At 46.4% G+C, this 14,648-nt stretch overlaps 1 long non-coding RNA gene across 1 annotated transcript in view; it reads right to left on the bottom strand.

Moving 5' to 3' along the window:
* Positions 1-14,648, bottom strand: part of LOC309507050 — a 269,877-nt gene that overhangs the window by 111,622 nt on the left and 143,607 nt on the right. The window lies entirely within an intron of this gene.

The raw sequence follows: 14,648 nt of genomic DNA, 5'->3' as shown, positions 1-14,648 counted from the left end.
GCCTCTTAATAACAGCCCAATGGAGCAGATCAGACTCATATTCTGACTAGAATCTGATTATTACGACGTCAGGCTACCAGAAAATAAGACATTGCTTAAAATCCTTATTGTAGGGAATATGTGATTGGAAATAAAATGCACAATAAGCACAGTTGTCTCAAATAAACATGATTATGTAGTCATCTCAACAGGCTTAGTGGAAAATGTTGCCATTGCATATGAATGATGTGTATGAGAATACTTGACAGCCACATAATAATAGATATGGATTATAATGTGATATGCGAATGGATAATAACCGTAAACTGGGCAGTCAATAAACATGTTAATTTACTGCATGTACTCAGGAGAAAATCACTAGTTTTAAAAAATATAAACACATTTAATTACTCTGTAATGGTTATGTTCAGTTTGTGGACTCTTATGTTGAGTTTCCTTTGGTTCCTATGTTACCTTCCTGTGTTTAGTTCATGTTCCATTGTTTATTTGTTTCTAAGTTTACTCATTGGCTAATTGATTACATTCACTTGTGTGTTGTCGTGCTGCTCATATAGCAATACACAACAGAACACCACAGGGGCCCGTTCTTCGTACGTCGCTAACTCAGTTAGCTGGATTTGATTGTTGGCGATTTGGCATGATCTTGGATTGTTTGGTTCTTCGACGCTCATCCTGAACTTGCTGTCATAGTAACAGGTGCGCAATCTTAAACCTGCTCGGGAGCAGAGGCTTATTTCATGTTAACAGGATAGACTGCGGCTTCATAAGCGGAGCTGATACGGGAAGTCCAGCGCAGCGCGATAGTGCACTTTCAGAGATATATCTTTTTCTCGTGACTCGTGAGATTGTCGTTTACATTATTAATTTGTTGGAAACGCACATTTATTTTCGACTTGTCGGAGTCGGGCTTTAACTGCAGCACAAACTGTTTGCATTGCCCTAAGATTATTTGCGAGTGGCTCTTTCCTTTACACTATTGGAGATGCGGAGAACTTGATGGAAAGTGCTGTCTGTCGTGTCATTCGGAGTTTACCTGGCGCTTTTAGGTTTAAAAAACAGTTTTTTTGTTTTTTTTTTGGCATTTCCAAGCCACTGAAGACCCAATGTTGTAAAGCAGTTTTTTTAGGCTATCATAATTTTTTATGAAGATCATGCAATCATGACCATGCCTATTACAGATATGTCACTCAGGCTTCACTAACGTGATTGGTACCATATATAGGTAGACCATAGACTGCCATCAAGGCCTCAATGAAGGGGATTATGTGAACAGAAAGGGGGTTCACAATGTAAATGTGCTGCCCAGTTACTATTGGGATTCTTAATATTCCAGATTAGTAATATTATATAAAATTTAAAAAAAAAGGCAGTTGACTAAAATCTTCCATATCACAAATGTGAAAGCAAAATGGCCAGGATCTGTGCATGACTTAAGCACTTTCAGAGATTCACATTTATTGAGTGGTAAGGAAAGTTCCACAATTAAATATCAACCTCACTGTATTACATACACTTATGCTGATCCTAACAGAACTGCATTTTGTGATTATGACATGTTCCTGCCTGCAGATAGGTGTTTTATGACCCCATTCCCTGACCCAAACCAGTTACAATGCAGCTCCAGCCAGGACAAGGGCACAATTAAATGAACTTAAAGGGAAGATTTCAGTGTCTGATAAGTCTGAGGGTTGCACACCTGACAGGGCCTGTGACATTGTTGCATGTGCCATATTACACAACATTGCCAAAAAACCCAAACACTTTTCATTAAATGTTTAATAAAAGACAAATATGCTTAGTTCCTTGAGTTTTATTTCAATTGTTCTTTGTAAAGAAAAGCCAGTGGTCAAGTGCCTGCAACAAGAGATATTAGACACATGCCTCATGCAACAAATAAAAAGGAAAAGTTGGCTATCCACTGCCCACCTGTAGGCCTATGTCTCCTCTGTCTGTGCAGACTCTTCTGTAGGCCTTTCTGTAGATGTGGAATCCTGCAACTTATATTGCTGCCATAAAGCATACAAGTATAAATAATGTAAAGTTATTTATGCACTTGCAGGTAGGCTAGTTCCTCCATATGACAGTTATCTGAGAGGGTTTATTCACTGTCCAGTGCAATGGAAACAAATGGACATTACAAAGTATTATACTTTCTTTACTTTGGAAAGTTAGAAAATGTCCACTTACTGCACATATTTCAGCACCACTTTCTTGGGAACAGACACAAGTGTTGGTGTATTATGTAAAGGTGCACAAAAGAGGATAAAAAATAAAAAATATTTTTACATTAACATAAGTTAAAAGCAATTCATCATTACTCAAGATTTAACAGTTGAAATGACTATACGGCCTTAATTTAATGCAGCAAAAATTATTTTACAGTGTAGGCTACTAAGATCTTTTTTTTTGTTTGTTTCTCAGCCTTTTTCTTGGTTGCTTTTATAAACAGACAACCATTTATTTAACAGTGCCTTTTATAAACGAGACTATAATATAGGCTAACTAAAAATTACCATTATGTAGAATATTTTTGTACTTCACTTTTATTTGTTTCGATGTTCTAGTGTGGTGACTCTGACATTACAATGAACAAAGTAATTATGCAATTATTAAAATACAAATATATAGGCTAACGTGATAAAATACATCTAACATTGCCACTTCTAACGGATTTAAATTGTCTGCTACTTTTTGCCAGCCCTCTCTCCTGGCTTTTGCAGACTTTGAGGTGTTCCCTGGCGTTTTAATTAAACATTAAAATTCCGAATAAACTTCGACTATTAGTTCTTGCTCTGCTGAGGAGAAAAACTGAGCGCGCTCTTTGGCCACGCTGAGCAGCCAATAGCAGCGTTGCTGATCAATGTTTCTACTATCGATACTTATCCCCTTTTCAACTAGCGCATGAACGCGCAATTATCTCACTAACTCAATCCAGCTATACTAATCATAACCGGCAGGTGTGTTCGAAGAACCTAATTAGCCAGATCATGATTACCACGATGATATCATCTTGGATGTCTCATTAGATCTCGGATGTTTTAAGCAACATACGAAGAACGGGCCCCAGTTCTTCTCTTAATCCTGTAATTTGATTCTTGCCTTCTTTGTTTTTGTAATTAAAGGGATAGTTCACTTTGAAATTAAATTTTGGTATGTTTTAGCTTACCTCAAGGGCATCCAAGATGTAGGTGTCTTTTTTTCCGCAGTAGTTTCAATTTTGATATTTTTAGGTCAAACCGTTCTTGTCTGTCAGTCATATAATGCAGGTCGATGGTCACTTGTCTCAAACAGCATGCACAGAGTCCAAATTAACTCAGCCACGTCCAAATGATCTGAGAGCGCGGGCGGGTATAGATATATACACTAGATGTCGCCTTGGCTACTGCGAAACCGTAGCCCATTTGGACGTGGCTGAGTTCAAGAGGTAAAAACGATATAAAAACTGTTCGTTTTCTCACACAAACCGCTCGTTTCGTGTCTTAGGCCATCAATGTGTACTTACGATGGGGAATTGTTTAATTTGGACGACGGGGAATTGTTTTAATTTGGACTCTGTGCATGCTGTTTGAGACAAGTGACCATCGACCTGCATTATATGACTGACAGACAAGAACGGTTTGACCTAAAAATATCAAAATTGAAACTACTGCGGAAAAAAAGACACCTACATCTTGGATGCCCTTGAGGTAAGCTAAAACATACCAAAATTTAATTTCAAAGTGAACTATCCCTTTAAAGTAAATCTGCTGCAGTTGAGATCCTCTGTTCTTAAAAAATCCTAAAAGCAATAATTGAACAGATTGCACTATATGGCAGCAAGATATCTGGACCATCTACGGGCCAAGCCAGATTCCACTTTATGTACACAATATTAATCTTTTACAATGTAATCCTTTTATATTTAATATTTGGCATTTGTGTGCTGTTGCGCGTTCTGTTTAAATAACAAAAACGTACTCGGTTACTAACGTAACCTCGGTTCTCTCTAGAGAGGGAACGAGTGCTGCGTAAGTCTTACGCTAGGGGAAAATCTCTTTTCCGCGAGATACTGAAGCCAAAAAATTATCCTTAATTTTGAAATAATGTAAAACGCGTTGCGGCAGCATGCAGACATAGGCGAGACGGCTTGCGCGCCTATTGGCTGCCCTGCGGCAACTGCAGCAGCCTATCGATAAGGCCCTATCGGGCGTGGCCTGGGGCTATTAATATAGCATCGAAAGGCTAGCTTACCGGTTTTTCATCGCCGGAGCGAACCGGAGCGCGCGCAGGCACAGCAAGATACGCAGTACTCGTTCCCTCTCTAGAGAGAACCGAGGTTACGTTAGTAACCGAGTACGTTCTCTTACGAGAGGTTCTCTCGTACTGCGTAAGTCTTACGCTAGGGGAACACAGTGTAAAACGCCGTGCATGCTAAGATCCAGCACCAAAGTCCCAAGGGCAAGTGCCCGGGCTCATATAGTACATGATCATAAGTGACTCACAGAGAGCCCAGGAAGAGTGGCTAGAATAGCATCATTCCTATAATAATGTAGCATCCTATAAGAAACAGTTATAGTGATGGTATTTTATTCAGTCAGGGCGACCCCGGCCTGGACTGATGAATATAGTGGGTCTTACACACTGCCCATAAAGCTGCGCGATCTATAAACGAGCGTTGCTCAAGCCATTTCAGTATTCTGGGCCGGACACATTCGGGGCAGACAGTACCGATTTTAGACTGAAAGCAGCTTAGCTTGCAGAGCGGGAACCTCTAGGTTATAAAACCTTATAAATGTAGACGGGGAGGCCCAGCCTGCCGCCATACAGATATCTTGCAAGGCAATCCCACTAGACCAAGCCCACGACGAGGCCACGCCTCTCGTGGAGTGCGCTCTGACACCTAATGGGCACTGCAAGCCCTTAGAGGTGTAAGCCAGCGCTATAGCATCGACTATCCATCTGGATAGACTCTGTTTCGACACGGCGAGTCCCTTAGAACGTCCGTAGAGTGAAACAAAGAGCTGCTCCGTCTGTCTGAAAACAGACGTGCGAGGCCCATAAGCCCAAAGGAAGCTGGCGTCCTTCTCCTCATTAGAGACCGGCAGGGCAGACAGGGAAATCACCTGGGCCCTGAACGGTGTGTTGAGGGATTTAGGGACGTACCCGTGCCTCGGTTTGAGTATGACTTTCGAGTCATTTGGCCCAAACTCCATACATGTTGCGCTCACTGAGAGCGCTTGTAAGTCCCCTATGCGCTTTACTGAAGCGAGAGCCAGAAGAAACACTGTTTTGAAAGACAAGTGTTTGATATCTATTGATTGGATTGGCTCAAATGGGGCACCCTTCATGGCCTCCAAGACCGTAGAAAGGTCCCATATGGGGACTGAGGGAGGTCTGGGAGGATTTAACCTCTTAGCTCCTCTAAGGAACCGAATGACCAGATCGTTCCTTCCCAGTGACTGACCAAGCGTTGGTTTAGAAAACGCTGCTATAGCCGCCATATAGACTTTGAGCGTGGATGGGGCTCTGCCTTCATCCAGTAGCTCTTGTAGGAAGGAGAGAACCTCCGTCACTCCACAGTCCAGGGGTGAAAAGCCGCGTGCTGCGCACCAGCTGGAGAACACTGACCATTTTGAGGAATAGAGCCGTCTCGTAGAGGGAGCTCTAGCCTGCATGATCGTGTTTAACACTCCCTCTGGGAGATCAGAGGGTACCCGTTGATGGCCCACGCATGTAGGGACCAAAGCTCCGGGCGAGGATGCCAGATCGAGCCCCTGGCTTGAGAGAGGAGGTCCCTCCTCACTGGTATTGGCCACGGGGCAGCGCTCGTCAGCTGCATAAGAACTGGGAACCCAGCCTGGTTCTTCCAGAACGGAGCCACCAGTAGCACTGAGCATCTGCTTTCCCTGATCCGCTCTAATACCTGAGGTAGGAGCGCGACGGGGGGAAAAGCATAGAGCGGGCAGCGGGGCCAGACGTGGGCCAGCGCATCCCTGCTCTTGGAGAAAAATTCCGGGCAGTGAGCGTTTTCTTGAGACGCAAACAGGTCTATCTTCGCTCTGCCGAATGTCTGCCACAGCAGTTGGACTGTCTGCGGATGCAGTGACCATTCTCCTGCTGGAACATTGTTCCTGGACAGTCTGTCTGGTCCCACATTCAGGTGGCCAGGCACATGCGCTGCTCTGAGCGAGCGCAAATTGTGCTGAGCCCATACCAGGAGGCGTTTCGCTAACCTGTACAGGTTTCGGGATGTGATGCCTCCCTGGCGATTTATGTAGGCTACCACTGACATGTTGTCCGAGCGGACCAAGACGTGGTGTCCTGCTATTTGGGGACGAAAGCGCCTCAGCGCGTTGTCGACTGCCATCATTTCCAGGCAGTTTATGTGCAGAAGCTTTTCCCGTTCTGACCACTGGCCGAAAAACGGTCTGCCCTCGAGCAGTGCTCCCCGTCGGTCACTCTCCAGGGTATCAGTGCTGAGACGCATTTTTTATCGACCTTGAGGCGAAAGAGACCTGAAGTCCACGCTCGACGCGGTACTCGCGCTTGTAGCCAGAACTGCAGTGGGCGCATGCGAAGCAGACCCAGCTGGAGAACTGTAGATGCTGCTGCCATGAGACCGAGCATCCTTTGAAACTTCTTTAGCGGGACTATAGTGCCGCGGCGGAATTTTTCTGTCATGCGCTGAATAGTCAGTCTGCGCTGTGGCGATAGTTGAGCTGTCATTGACAGCGAGTCCAGTTCTGTGCCCAGAAAAGATATTCTCTGACTGGGAGACAGTGAACTTTTCGCCCAATTGACTTCGAGACCCAGATTCTCGAGATGTTCGAGTAAAATGGTTCTGTGTTCTATGAGCTCTGTATGTGACTGAGCTAGAACCAGCCAATCGTCCAAGTAGTTCAAAACTCGCATTCCCCGAAGTTTCAGGGGAGCGAGGGCTGCGTCCATGCACATCGTGAATGTACGGGGTGCTAGGGACAGGCCAAACGGTAGGACTGTGTATTGATAAGCCTGGCCCTCGAAGGCGAATCTCAAAAATCGCCTGTGACATGACGTTATTTGTATTTGGAAATACGCGTCTTTCAGATCTATTGACACAAACCAGTCCCCGTGGCGAATTTGCGCGAGGATTTTCTTGGTTGTGAGCATTCTGAACCGGCGTTTTGAAAGCGCTTTGTTCAGTTGTCTTAGATCTAGAATGGGTCTGAGACCCCCGTCTTTTTTCGGAACCAGAAAATATCTGCTGTATAGCCCCCCTTCGCTCTGAGCTTGAGATAAAGGCTCTATTGCCCCTTAGCTCAACAGTTTCGCAATTTCGGCACAAAGTAAATGTGCTACTTCCTTTTCTACCGTGGTTTCGATTCGCGCCGCGCAACGGCGGGGACGTCGAGCGAACTGTAGCGAATAGCCTCTTTCTATAATGTTCAGCACCCATTCTGATACACCGGGAAGCTTTGCCCACGCATTTGCATGCATAGCTAAGGGTTGAATGAGATCGGAGCTCTGGCCGTGACATAGTGGCGGCCGGAGAGCTTCGGTATGCTGTATTATAGACACCGCATTTGCAGCGCTCGAGGCGGGGAGTGTGCTGATCACAGCGGGCGGTTCGCCCGCGCTCGGCTCTCTCATGGCGGGTAGCTGAGAGACGGCGAGCGTGGGGGAAACCGAGGGATTCGTCATGTCTGTGAGTGAATGTGGGCGCAGGACAGCGGGCACATTTGCACTGAAAACACCGTCGACCTGAGTCGGCTGTATGTGTGTTGGTTTCGTTTTTACAGAAACCGAGAGACATGCAGTGTGTAGTGTTTGTGGGCACTGGGATGTGGGCACGCTCACTACATTCTGTGCGCAATCGACATGAGTCGATTTTATGTGCGCGAGCCCTGTGGGGCGGGCTGTGTCTGTGTGTAGGAATGGGCACTGGGCAGTGGGCATTTTTACTACACTCATAACACCATCGGCCGTGGCCGGAATACCAGAAAATACACTCTTTACAGGATTTATCTGGGTCGCCGTAAAAACGGCGTTTGTGTACAGGCAAGCGGGTAGTGTAACCGACTTGTTTACTGCAGAATACACTGGAACAGTCGCATGTAATGGAACTGAACGAGCGAGAAGTTTTGGTGGAAGCCCGGCCGCAGCGGGACTTAAACACCGTCGTTTTCCTAAGCTGGCTAGGAAGACTTTGAGGACTCGGGCTTTATCTCAATCTTCGGCCGAGGCCCACGCGGAGGGGGGCGGCGGCCGGCAGAGCGAGAGCGCGGTCTCTGGTCCCGGGCCTGTCGACGCTGTGAGGCGGCGGCGGGGGGCGGCGGCTGCGAGCTGCGAGCAGACGGCTGTTTAGAGCGGCCTGATGCGGAGCTAGAGCGCTTTGGCAAAAAGTGCTTCATGGCCTGCGAGGTCTTTTGTACCTCGGCGAATCTGTCCGCGAAATCCTTGACGGACGATCCGAAGAGGCCAGTAGCAGAAACGGGGGCGTCGAGGAACACAGAGCGCTCCGAGTCCGGCATTTCTGAAAGCGTCAGCCAGAGGTGTCTCTCAGCAACGGTGAGAGAGGCCATGCTCCGCCCTATGGCCTGTGCAGCGGATTTTGTAGCGCGGAGAGCGAGGTCCGTAGCGCTCCTTAAATCCGCCACGTTGATTGCTTCCGTGCCTTCCTCGTCCAGCTTTCGGAGAAGGTTAGCTTGGAAGATCTGGAGAGTGGCCATAGTGTGTAGCGCTGATGCAGCCTGCCCAGCGGCGGTGTAAGCGCGACTGTGCAGGGTAGATGTAGCGCGGCAGGCTTTTGATGGTATCGCCGTCTTAGCCCGCCGTCCAGCAGAGGGCGGGCAAAGATGGGCTGCTACTGCCTCCTCCACCAGAGGAAGAGCGAGGTATCCTCTGTCTTTAGCACCGTCCACCACAGAGAATGCCGCTGAAGCAGAGGAGCGCAGCCTGGCTGAGAAAGGGGCGCTCCAAGACTTTGCCAGTTCTTCATGAAGCTCAGGAAGAAACGGGGCGGGTCTTGAGGGTGTAGAAAGGCGGTCCCCTTGCAGGAAACAACCGTCCAGACGGTTGCGTGTAGGCTCGGCAGGCGCGGACCACTCGAGGCCGAGGCTCTCTGTGGCCTGTGTGAGCAGACGCATCAGCTCAGCTTCAATACTGGCCCGTTTTCCTGACGACTCGCGGGCAGAAGAAGGGGCGAGGTCCACAGAGCTCGCCCAATCCTCGCTGTCTGACGCCAGGATAGAGCAGTTGTCCTCCTCGAAAACTGCCGCTTCTTCTTTGTCATCTCCGGCGGAAGCGGCGGCCAACGGCGGCCACTGTCCGGGAGTGAGAGACTCGAGTGAAGTAGACGGCGAAGCTGGCGGGCGAACCGGCGAGCTTCTCTCGGTGGGAGGAGGCTCAGGGATCCGCTGAGCACGGCGCTTCTTACGGCGCGGCATCACAGCGGGAAGTGCAGGCTCGTGGAAGGTTGCCATGCGAGTCCTCAGAGTCGCCATAGGCATAAGCTCGCAGTGAGGGCATCCGCCGTCGGCGAGCGCTAGAGCTGCATGTCCTTCACCCAGGCAGGAAACGCAGATGACATGGCGGTCCCCGTCGCTGAGTGGGGCTCGGCACGAGCCACAGGATGGACGAGACATCTTAAAAAAGACGCTCTGCTCTTTTTGTGAAGGAGTGTGAGTCGCGGCGGCGAACACACACTAGCAGTGAAAAGGATATGACGCCGGATAGCGTAGCAGGAACGGCGGCTGAAGGCGGCGCGGCCAGCGACTCCAGGTACAGTGCTCGTCCCGCTGAAAGGCTTTTTCCACGGCGCGGCTTCTTCTCTCTGGATTCAGCGATGCGTGAGCTCCGCTGAAGAGATGAAAAATCGGTAAGCTAGCCTTTCGATGCTATATTTATAGCCCCAGGCCACGCCCGTTTCGGCGGGACGTGACGTATTGGGCGCGAAGCGCCCCCATTGGTACTGACGTCACGATAGGGCCTTATCGATAGGCTGCTGCAGTTGCCGCAGGGCAGCCAATAGGCGCGCAAGCCGTCTCGCCTATGTCTGCATGCTGCCGCAACGCGTTTTACATTATTTCAAAATTAAGGATAATTTTTTGGCTTCAGTATCTCGCGGAAAAGAGATTTTCCCCTAGCGTAAGACTTACGCAGTACGAGAGAACCTCTCGTAAGAGAACATATTGCGCCATTGACTTTAGACCAGGTTTCAGTCGGTCAATGGCTCACTCTATTTCAGTTCCTTAAAATATCAACTCGCCAACCATGCGCCTGAACACACATCGTTTTCAGACCAGCAGCCCATGGGTGCACAGATGGGCGCAAATGCATTTGCTGTAAACAACGTGGTGCAGTTAACAATAAACAATACTTTTATCAACCTTAGTTAATTATATAGACGAAATACTCCAAGGCACTCACGTGGTGAAGTAAACAGCCTTTAATAAACTGTTACCAATTTAAGCATCAAGAACGGTAAAACAAACGCTGTCGGCCAACATCGGTTAACAGCATGTAGGCTTCAATGTTATCGTCTAAACGTCTATTAATGCACCTTTAAATCTGCAATCATGACCGTGAAAAAAGCAGCTTAGGAATTCCAAGGCTGTTTTCACCCCATCATCAGCCTCATAATAACCATCAAGGTGATATGGTCCTACCGCACGCTCCCCATAGTTTAGTGCATGTTCTATCTCCACGTTTTGACTCAATTTGACATACTCAAGCCATTGGATAGATACGTTTGAAAACGTCTTGTGTTGATTAATATAGGCGTGGCTGTGTGTTAGAGCCAGCGTGTCGCGGGAGAGAAAATTTGTTTTGAAAGTTTTCATACACACACCTGGTAATGTGATTGACTTGAAGGGATCGATGTTTGTGAAATTTATAAATTCGTCCCTGTATCTTACGCATGCGTCACGTAAAATAATCACATCATTCCTGCAGTAAAAAGCGAGCTCCTTTTTGAAGTCAAAGATGCTACCCAATACATTTGTATACCATGTGTCAAATCTGACATGCTCGGCTTCACTCATTGTCTCATAACCGTAAAACTCTTTTGCAGGATAGGGACCGGTATATTCTGCATTTTGTGGTTTATTGAAAAGGTGGGGAAAATACCCCTTCTCGTGTGCATCTAAGTTAAGGGCTGCGGGTATTTTTGCAAGTTTAAAGGGGATAAATTGCCATGAGTCAATGAAACGTTGCTTAAACACAGTATCATACATGTATAGAATTCTACACCCCTGCATAATAACTTTTGGAGTCAAGCCCTCCCCGACAAGATAATTAATAACTGACGAGTTATGTGCAATAAATGTGTATCCTGTATATTTTGGGCGTCTGAAGTGTTTAATCAGACGTGCCACACAATCTACCCCTCCGGCTTCAAACGTCTCACCTGTCTGTGTCATTGCACATACAAAATTAGCCACATGTCTTCCATCTTGAACGAATGTTTCAAAATCATAATAAATGTATTTTTTATCTTGGGGTTCAGGTTTTAGAGGCTGAATGTAACATTCATGATCACCTTCGCTCGTCAAAATCTCGTAACAATGTACACAATACTCTGGAGAGCATTTGTGAGGTTTTATTTTTTCACCACCAGAGGGCGTTCTATAAACGGCATGGCATTTTGAGCAAAATCTCACAGATTCACACTGAGATCTTTCACCGGGGGTTTGTGATTTTTTATGTGATTCGTAACAGAAGTTGTTTTTACAGAATCTCAGACATTCTGCACACTGTCTTGTTCTGCTCGTATACGAGCGACATTCGGATGTCATGCATATTTTACAAACAAACTGACATTCGTGTGTTTTTCTGTCTTTATACCCCCTGAAGCAGTGTTCGCACACATACGAACTTCCTATAAATCCTGTAAAATTTTTTATTAGATGAAAATGTCCTTCGTGCAGAAATAGATGGACTGTCTTTAGGTGTAATTCGTCTGTGTTTTTGTACACCACCAGCTTCCCAGAACAGTCCCTATAAAAAACTTACATTTTTATGTCTAATTTATTTTCGAAAACAGACAAATTATGGAGACCTATCTGCTCGTCTGTCATAAAACCACATCCAGTGTGGATCTCCATCGCAGGTGTCTGTAACTCTTGATCTGTGAATTTTGGATAGAGGAAATATGCTAGACAGTAACTCAAACATATTTCATTATCGATATTAATGGGGCTAAATAAATGCATTTTATTCCAACTGATACTCTCGCTGATAGCTAAGTCACTAATCTTTCTTCGTCCGCCTCCTGTTTTATCTTGCACAATTGAGATTTGTAAAGTTAAGGTCGAGTCACTGGCCACATCAGTATTACTCTGAGCAACTTGCTCAATCTGATTTATGAATAATGAGGGGTCGTGGTTGTTATCAGGTGTTAATACTGCATTTACCGATTCCCGGCAAACTTTCTCCGGCAAGAGCTATGTTTATGAACCCTGTCTGGCCCGCCAGCTGTTGTGAAAAGTCAACCACCTCGTTTAGAATATTATGGAGGCGTGAATTATATTCTACAAAATCGGTGGTCTGTATTTGTCTGAGATCTAACGATCTCTGTAACTCTACACCATTAAAACGCGGTCGTGGTGTTATCGTGAAACCCCGAACAACCCCGCCATCAGTCATCAGAGAATCTATCTCCGCACGACTTAACTCCGTACGCCTCGTTTGAGATGACCCTAGTGTACCACCTGTCTGTGCGCTCTCATCTCCATCATCCCCGGTCGGCTCTATCCAGCCATGCTGGTCGATTATAATATTATCCAATCTTTCCGTATTAGACAAATCAGTACTATTTAGACCTCTTAACTGTTCACGTATTAAAAGATTGAGTCTCTCGTTATTCTCAGACCTAGGTCAATTGATCTTGAGCGAGTTCTTTCATCACACTCTGAGTCGGTTCTCTGTCTTTTAGGAAACATTTTGATATGTTTTTTTTATTTTTAAAATTGTGTGAAACAGAAGCATGCCATCAAATATAGACCACAATGTTGTTAATAGGTATACATCATAAAATGTAGGCTATCAGTAAAACATAATCACATATATCTTCTTCTTTTGCTCTCAACGAAGGCGGTCGCATTTTCTTACCCTCCTCTCCCTTATCTCCCCTGCTTTGCTTCTCTCGTCTCGTCTAGTCTACTTGTACTTTGAGAGACTCTCTCCGCACTGTTCTCCAAACTAAGAAATTATGGATTTGATCAACTGGTCTCTCAACGCAATTGACACCATCTTCTCGACGAGAAGCTTGGGTTCGGGGGAACCTGACTGCCCTGCCGGAACGTTCGCAGCTGGCTACACGATGGACGCGTGGGAGAGGTGGCGGGTCGTGTGTCTGGCGGCTCTTTCCGTGGAGGACATTGAAGACATCTACCTATTCGGAACCATGATAACAGGTTTTCTGCTGTTTGGATTAGGCATTGCCCTGGTTTATCGAGGAATTAAGAAGACGGTGACAGCTGTCCAAAACCCCATAAGGCTGCCCGTTATGATTGAAGCAGTGGGCAGAGCTGTCAGCACTCAGACTGTGACTTTGGTGACTTTGAACCAAAATATGGATAACATCTTGGAGAAGCTTACAGCTTTGCAAAGGCAAATGGATCGTTTTGGAGACCAAAATGGACCAGGGGCTGCGTAAATTGGAATGCAGCTACTCGTCCCAAGACCAAACAACCCCAATCTTATCTGCTTTCGGCCCCCCTCAACCAGCACTGGCCTTGGCCGAGGCTGCTGCTGGAACTACAACTCCCCCAGTGGAGCACTGCAGCGTGACGCTCTTGCGTTCCTTCCCCCATCCCCCACAGACACCTGCTGATTGTTGACTCTGTCTGGGACCTGATCAAGGCTGTCTCCATAGCAATTGCTGTGTTTCGCAATGACATCCTGCGGACTGAGGCTAGATTAGGATGCCAGACGCAGCGGCTTTCCAGGCCTACACATACACGCACTACATATATACAGATATGCAATCACCACCCCATACCCCCATCCCTCGCCTTCGACGCTACATACCACCAGTCTGGCAGGCGGGTCCGACCAGCGCCGAAGAATGGCTGCAGGAACCGGATGGCTGCTTGTTTGTGCTGGGTTACCTCCATCCCCAACTACCCTCCCTTGTTGCAAGTCTTGTGTGTTCATGTTGTGTACTGATTATGTGCCAATGTTGCTGAGGTGTTTTTTACTGTTCCCAAACTGGACTCCTTACAGGAGCGTAGTCTGGGGGTGGCCTTTTTTTTCTCCTCACCTCTCCTCATGTTATGCTGTATTCTTTCCTAAAATGCTCTGTCTTCCTGTCCTGTCTACCCCCTTGTCATATTGTATGTATGTTTGTATGGACAGGTTGATGGCGGAATTTCGCTGGTACTTGTGACTAGTGACCAATAAAGCTATTCATTCATTCATTCATTCATTCATTCATTCATTCATTCATTCATTCATTCATTCATATACGCACACACCTAGATAAAAACAATAACAGACAAACGATTTTAAAACAATAACAGTGAAATGTTTTTTTTTTAAAACTAGTCAATCATCATTTTATGTATCCCTCGATTGTCTCTGAATAACATTTAATCTTTCAGAGATTAGAGACAGTACAGTAATAAGCAACGAATGGTCGTTCCTCACCTCCGAAAGGTCTTGCTGGAGTGATAAGACCGTGTTGCGTA

The sequence above is a fragment of the Leuciscus leuciscus genome (genome assembly GCF_965113295.1).
Source record: "Leuciscus leuciscus genome assembly, chromosome: 9".
Classification (NCBI taxonomy): Eukaryota; Metazoa; Chordata; class Actinopteri; order Cypriniformes; family Leuciscidae; genus Leuciscus; species Leuciscus leuciscus.
This window is presented reverse-complemented; position numbering and strand designations above follow the sequence as displayed.